Below are 7,832 nucleotides of genomic sequence, written 5' to 3' on the forward strand. Positions count from 1 at the left end.
AACGATGCATTGGAAAACCTAAAATTTTAAAGTCAGTCCAGCCATAGGTTGCAAATGAAAATGCTATTTTTAAGTTCTACTTCTTTTGGAGCGTTAAGAAAAATGATGAGCGTAAATTTGTACGATGCGCGCACACTTCGACACAAAAAACCTACTCCCTGAAGTTAGTATTCAACATTTTATAATCAAAAATATAAATTTCTTTAATTATGTAGGATTTTTTGGGTGATATTTTAATAAACTTAAAAATTTATTAAATACCTTTATTCAATCGTTAGTGTCGTTTTTTCTACTAACGTAGAATAAGACGACAGTTAAAATTTTAAAAAGATTTTAATCTTGTTACGCCAAAGAAGTGTAACTTCTAACGCGTTTACATAAGTACACATACGTTTTTTTAATGAAGTAATGTAATATTACTGAAATTAATACCTGCATATTTATTGAAGTCTCAGCAAAAAATATTCTAATCGCAATCCACCTTTGGCTTTTATAGTGGCCTTTAATCTGTTTGGATCTGAATAATTTAGCGTGCGCCTCTCATCCCTGAGGTCGTAGGTTCGATCCCGGCGGTTCACCAATGGATTTTCTTTCTATGTGCGCATTTGACATTAGCTCGAACGATGAAGGAAAACATCGTGAGGAAACCGGCTTGCCTTAGACCCAAAAAGTTGACGGCGTGCGTCAGGCACAGAAGGCTGACCACCTACGTGCCTAATAGATTAACAAACAATCATGAAACATAAACAGAAACAGAAATCTGAAGCACAGATCTAAATAGGTTGTCAATCAGCAATATTTTCCTTCTAAAACCAACCTAGGAGTCCAGGCACCTTTCGTCCGAATTCTTCGCGATTGTGCTTATCCGGAGCTGGATATATTCAGTAGTGGGCTGATCGGTTTTAGAGGAAGCATTGTTGGGTGCCTATCTCAAACCTAATTCGCTGTTTTGCTAATGATTATTTTTGTGTTTTAATTGTTTTTTTTTGATACACTTATTTTTACTTCAATTGTTTTTTTAGATGGAAGATTTTGTAAAATAAGCAGTAGATTTAGTACTATGTATGATGTGGTAAACTTTAATAAATAAACGATAGTATAGTTCTAAGATAGTTTTAAAAAAATAATACCCCTTATTTGATGGATTGGCTAGCAAGGAGCTCTAGTATTCAGAGAAGAGTTTCGTCAGTTCACTTTGCTAAGACATTTAAAATATAACATTGTATTATAAGTACAGTAAAACCCGCTTAAGACGATTTCTCGCCTTACCAAAGTACCAAAAACGCGTCTTAAGCGAGAAAGCGTATTATGCGGGATATGGAAAATAAGACGTACTGCATATTATTATGTATTATGTTCAATTTTGGTATATATAGGTATTAAATTATACATTTATAAATTACATTAAATACCTAGTGTAATTATGATTACATTATTTAAAATAATCACTTATTTTGGTTTGACAGAAAGATTTTAATGCATTACCAATTAAAATATTTTCAACATAATTCAACTTTTGCAGTGCGTCTTCGCTTTGATCCAAAGAAGCTACATAGTGTCTTAAATCATTAACAGCTGATAATGCCTGGGCGTTTGACAAAACCGCAATTGACTCATCTTCGTCTTCTCCATTATCACTTAGGGCCTCGTTTTGTGATTGAATTTCGTACGGTGCTACATTGTCATCAATATAAGAATATCCAGGAAAACCCTGCCGTATCTCGGTTCTTTATGAGCGGGCAGGGGTGCCTTACTGGGAGCTCTCGTTAGAGCGCTCGATTAGACCTCTCGGCTAGGGCCCGGGCGTATTAAAAGGAATGACGAATCGTATTAAGCGTTAAGAAATGTATGGAAATAAGTCTCAAGTTGCAGAAACTGGCGTCAAGTGGCGTATTATACGACAAATCGTATTAAGCGTGATCGTGTTAAACGGGTTCTACTGAATATGTAAGTGATCAGCCTTTTGTGTCAATCCACACATCAATTTCTTGTGAATAATCATGCCAGTATCCCCACGACTTTGTTGTTTATGGTAGGAGTACCTCGCTAGCGTAAGATTTAGTTGCACACATTGAAGGTTAAGACAAACGCCTTAGTGCTCATACTATTTTATTATCAACGCAAACAAACTGTAACTATAAGCTCTATAAGCGGACCGTGGAGTAATTTAGAATAAGTATTTAATTGTTCTAAGTAACTCCCAAACATTTATTAAAATTTAATGTTAGATAATTTAATATCGCATTATTAACTATCTGAAATAATATTGAACGACTCGAAAGTCCCCTGGGTCAATTGCGTCATAGGGAAAACATTTACAAAAACCTGACACAATCCTTCTGAATATAAGCGACCGGCTTGCTTCGAAACTAACATATCAACTAAGGCTGCAAACTTGTTGTGTCGTCTAAAGTGACATCTTAATTAAAAATATTCCAATCATGAATATAAGAATGTCTCCAATTTTAATGTGCATTTTGTTTGTTGCTATGGTACAAAGCAGAGTGATCAAAATTGATAAAATTCCCATCAAAAGCGAGATGATAATGAAGATTGCGTTTCAAATGAACGGAAAAGGTGACCCGGTAGCTAACATCAAGTTTATTGAGAAAGAAACAAAGAATCAGGAAGTAGACAAAACTTTGAAGCCACCAGTTGGATTTATACCTGACTTTAATAATCGAGCCGGTATTTTGGGAGGGAAATGTCCTATAGGGCAGGTGAAGAGAGGACCAGCGTGTGTGATTCTTGCGTAAAACTTTTGCTCTGAAAAGATTTCTGTTCTTTTCAAATATTTCTGCAGTTTTTGAGGTGATAAAGTATTAGTATGGCTCCGGAATTCAGCGATTAAAATCATAAGAAATTTTTTTGATAACTGAATAAACATGTTATTTTTACAAATATCTCGTTAAAAAACATTGGTGAAAAGTACGTGCATCAAAAGCGGTGGTCAAACGTATGACAAATGAACACTATTTAAAATAATTATAAACTATGTAAATCATTAAATTGTTCATAGTCTTAGATTCAATAGATTTTAAAACTGGTGTAGTCAGGTTTTTAAACTTGATGGAGGATTAAATATCAAACGATATTATGTAATTATATAAAAATGCAAATGATATTGTTCACAAGAACTAGTAAGCTTTTGTATAAATTCATTTACTTGTTATTATTACTGTGATATTATTGTAAACGTTATATTGTTCTAATAAAACAAACTGTTACATTTTATTTTGTCTATTGTTTTTACCTGGTTCTAGCTTTTTCTAAAGTTTCCCCATTCATATTGGTGAAACATGTGTTATAAGTCTGGTTAAATCTTTATAAAGCTATTTAACATGTTAAATTGCAATGTTGCCCACAACATTGCACTCAACAATGGACTAGGCGTTGAAATTTTCGTTTGCTTAACTTTTTTACCTTTATTTAAAGTTGGATAAGTTCGAAATTTATTTTCTAATTCTTTTCATCTACATTCAGTTTTGATAAATAATTTTTACCTTCTCTGATTGTCCTCAATCAGTTAGTTAAAGGTTGCTAGCTAGCTAGATTTCAGGTTTAAAAACCTAACTTGACAATTTAACAATATTTAATATTACGATACCTATTATTTTATTTCTAAGGGATTTTTATTTTTATACTATACGGTCGCACAACTTCAAAAAAGTACATGGTTTCTTTCCATTTTTTGCCATCGTTTCTTGAAGGAAACAAAATATATAGTGGAGTAGAGTAGTTTATGTATCCATTTTGATAGATTTATACACGATTTAAATAACTTTGCTCGATAGAAAAAACCAAACATAGCCAATTTTTGACACTTTGAATTCATTTTATGACGAAAATGTATATAGAACATGATTTTGGAAAAAATCCATTGAGAAAAAAAATGATAAAATTACATTAATTTAATGTTTTACATAACTAATTCTTAATAGGGGCCGCGCGCCTCAGCGCTCCAGCTCTCCATTGCGTACCGCAGTCCATCCCGAGACACTGACTCAGCAATTCGTGATAGGGCCTTAACAATGCCCATAAAGATCATCGCCAGTGCTCGTATTCCCGGAAACACCCGAATCATTGATAGTAAGAACCCTAAACGATACACTTGCATTTTACACCTTGTTCAAAAGAAATAGAAGCCGATATCATGTGTACACAATATGAAACAATTCGGGTGGTCGGCGTCGGTCTCTTATAATATTTCTTTAATATAACTATTTTACCGTCACAATTATAACTAACGCTATAGAAGTACATACATTATCGTGCTAGGTTTGAATGCGCAAATAATAAAAAAGCAAATGATAAAAATGTATTCTACCAAAACTGTGTAAATGTGTAATAATAAAACTAGCCAATTTAGTGAGTTACCCCAAAGTACAATTAAATAGATCCACATCCAAAGATGCCTTGGTCCTACGACGCAGCGCTTCGTGATTGGCGGCTCACAAATTAGGTTTGAGTGCCTCCCTTGTTACCACGTTTGTTTCCGGTTCTTACTTGGCAACTGCAGACTGGAGAGAATGCTCTCCATTACATCAATGTTATATATACAACTTATAAGAATTCTTAACAGAGATTCTGATACAACAAACATGGGGTGAACTTGACACGCAAGGTATGCCTAAGTTAGGAGGTGACAGCAATTCTTTCTTCTTACTTACTGAAGGTCGTGCCTCCCTTGAAAGTCTAACCGCTCCATTCTCATTTTATTGTAATACAATAATATTATTATTCATCATATTATTAGAAAATAATCCCAAGTGGATTTAAAGATCCGTAAACGAAAAATCAATCTTTAAAAAATACTTTCGTATTTAACATGATTGATTGAAAATTGATTGTGTGAAAGATGTTATTTTCAATAGTGATTGCGATTCCGACTTTTGCTCTGGTGTGGTCATCTAATTTATCGATGTACTGTAATGCAACGAAAGCATATAATAAAATTTAAAATAACATTTCTTATGATTATAATAAATAATGGGATGCTAGTTGGCTACATTAGCTCTGACTCATGTCCCACGGACAGGCACAAAAGCTGGCGCGGCCGCAGAGCAGGCGAAAAATCCTAGAAAAAAAGATTTTTTATCGTTGATTTCTGCTAAAAACTTCTTTTTCTCCTAAAAACGATAGTTTGCTTATATTTTTAACATTAATGAAACAACAAACCCAACTAATATAAATAATTATTATATGTGTGAATCATCAATCAACTACTGAATAACAGTTTAGGGTAAATCCGGAGACTACTTATTAATTAGATTATGACGTATCTATGACCAATTACAACATAAGTATATAAACTACAACAACGCGGTCATTCAGTTGTTTACTCTTTAATTCGAAGCTAAAATGTTTACCGCACTGTTTGCTACACTGTTTCTACTAGCAATTTCAATTGAGGCTAGAGTTATAAAAGTTGATTGTATACCATTAAAATCGCAGGAGGTTATAATTAAAATCAGTTTAAATAATGAATCGATCCCAACAGCTAAAGTTGGGATAATTGAAAAAAAAACTGACAAATACGGAAACAGGGTTTAAGAAAGTGGTGCCTATATTGGAGAATCGTAATTTTATTGGTGATAACAAGTGCCCTATAAATGATATAAGGATTGGACCATCATGTGTTGAGATTTAAATACCAAAAAGTTAAGGAATCTCAAACAAGGCGATTCGAAGATACGCTTCGACTTTTGTGTATTGTGTACTGTTGTTTTGCAAGTAAAATAAGTGAGCCATTGTAGGTAAATGTCATTCTGTGATGTTGAATGTAAATTTGCCGTAATAAATCTTCTGAATGTGTATTTTTTTATTACCAGTTTTTATTTGAATTTGATTGCACAGAGTAAGAGAAATAATAATTTCTTTTTCTCATGCATTAAAAGTTCCACTACAGCTGACGATGTCTGCAGTTTATGTTCAATAGTCGAGACTTTCAGCACAAAATACTTCCTTTGACATTCTAAGAGCGTTCTAAATCGAAATAAATTCACTTCGTTGATCACTAGATGTTGAAATTCTTTTGATTTTAAAAAATTTATCTTATAGTTTTCTTTAAAGATTACCGCTGTGAAAAATAGTTTCATAAATTTGCACAAGTGAATTGTATGCAATAAAATAAAAAATATTATTATTTTAAACAATGAAATTTAAATTATTATTAAATTTAAATCAATTTAATTAAATAAAAAAATACGCTTAATAATTAATATGCAATAGATTTTAGACGCCTAGAGCTTATTATTCTGAACAATGTTACCTTTTAGAAACTTTGCGTTTGGAAGATTCTCGATGAGACACGCAATAAAACAGGTACATGTATGTACAGGTACAGGTATATAACTGACATGACAAAAATATTACTCGGGAATAATGTATAATTTTATTTAAGAAAAATAAATCGGATCTGTAGTTTTCTAATTTATAAATGTAATTATTTTTATCCTATTAATTATTATCTACTATTAAAAAAACCCTTAATAACAAAAAATGGACGGCAAAAACTCATTTATGCAACTCTTGTGAATTCTGTCGGTGTCAGTTAAGTCTCCAATGCATCAACTAATCTCTGAGCAAGAGAGACTGCACTCCCGCGGCACAACGAGCAATACTTTTTTAAAATATTATTATTGCTTATTATTATAAATAAACAAAAAGTACAGAAAACATTCATATAAAAACACTAGTTTAGGGGTTAGGTTCGATGCCTGAAAGGCTACAGTATAAATTTTAAACTCCTTATAAACTAAAGTAAAAAAATCATTTAAAAGAAATAAATAAAATGTTACAACAAACAGAGTGAAAGGTTTCCATGCCTTATACATAATATAACATTTATCTAAATCGTATGATATTTTAAGATTTGATAGTAGACAATTAACAAGGCGTGTGTGTATTAATACCGTGAGGCTGTAAGTTATTCGTATCCGTATCCGTCCGTGTACATTACTTGAATTGTTACTTACAACACTTTATAATATCAGTATAGATAAATTTGTTAACATTATTTATATCACATATTTGGAACGTACTCACGCTTTGTTCAAGACGTGGGCCGCTTAAGTACGACCCTTTTCAAGTAATCCACTTTTATCTGCTAACTTTACGTATAACTGAAGAGTATATGTCATTCTTAGAGAATACTTTTATCATATAACTTTTTGAAGCGTTATTTGTTTCATTCAAAACAAAACTATGTATTTAAAGGTGGAACTATTTCGAGAGTGGCAAATGAGCTTCGATACAAAACTGGAGGCGGAAATTATTCAGTCGAAATGTAATTTTTTCATCAGAGAAACACTAACCAATAGGATTTGTTATCGATAACAGGTTACTTCTTTTGTATTAATGTTTACTCAATGGCTAGATTATGTACCTTCGAAGTGACATAAATTTAATCTTGTTATGCCTTCAGATTGGTAACAATGGATTTTTACTATTACGGTGGCAGTGAACATCGTGGGAAATTCAACTTATGCTAGTCTTATGTATTGTTCGACCGCGACAATCGGTTTGGCAGTCCTCTCTTGATATTAACCTGACGCTGCCTAAAGAATTCTGAAGAGACCGAAACATAACAAACATTAAATTGACACCTCCCAGCTAAGCCCTCTTTTATTTTTGCTGAGTGTCTAAAGATGTGTGAGGTCTAGCGATATCATGATGAAAAACCACTCCCCTTCTGTTGATTAATTTCGGCCGTTTTCTCTCAACTTCTAGCTTTAATCTCATCAGTTGTTCGCAGTAGAGTTCAGAATCGATGGTCCTGCCTGGTGGTAACAGCTTGTAATTAATAATGCCCCTCCAATCCCACCACGCAC

Source organism: Pieris brassicae, chromosome 5, assembly GCF_905147105.1.
Source record: "Pieris brassicae chromosome 5, ilPieBrab1.1, whole genome shotgun sequence".
NCBI classification, from domain to species: Eukaryota; Metazoa; Arthropoda; class Insecta; order Lepidoptera; family Pieridae; genus Pieris; species Pieris brassicae.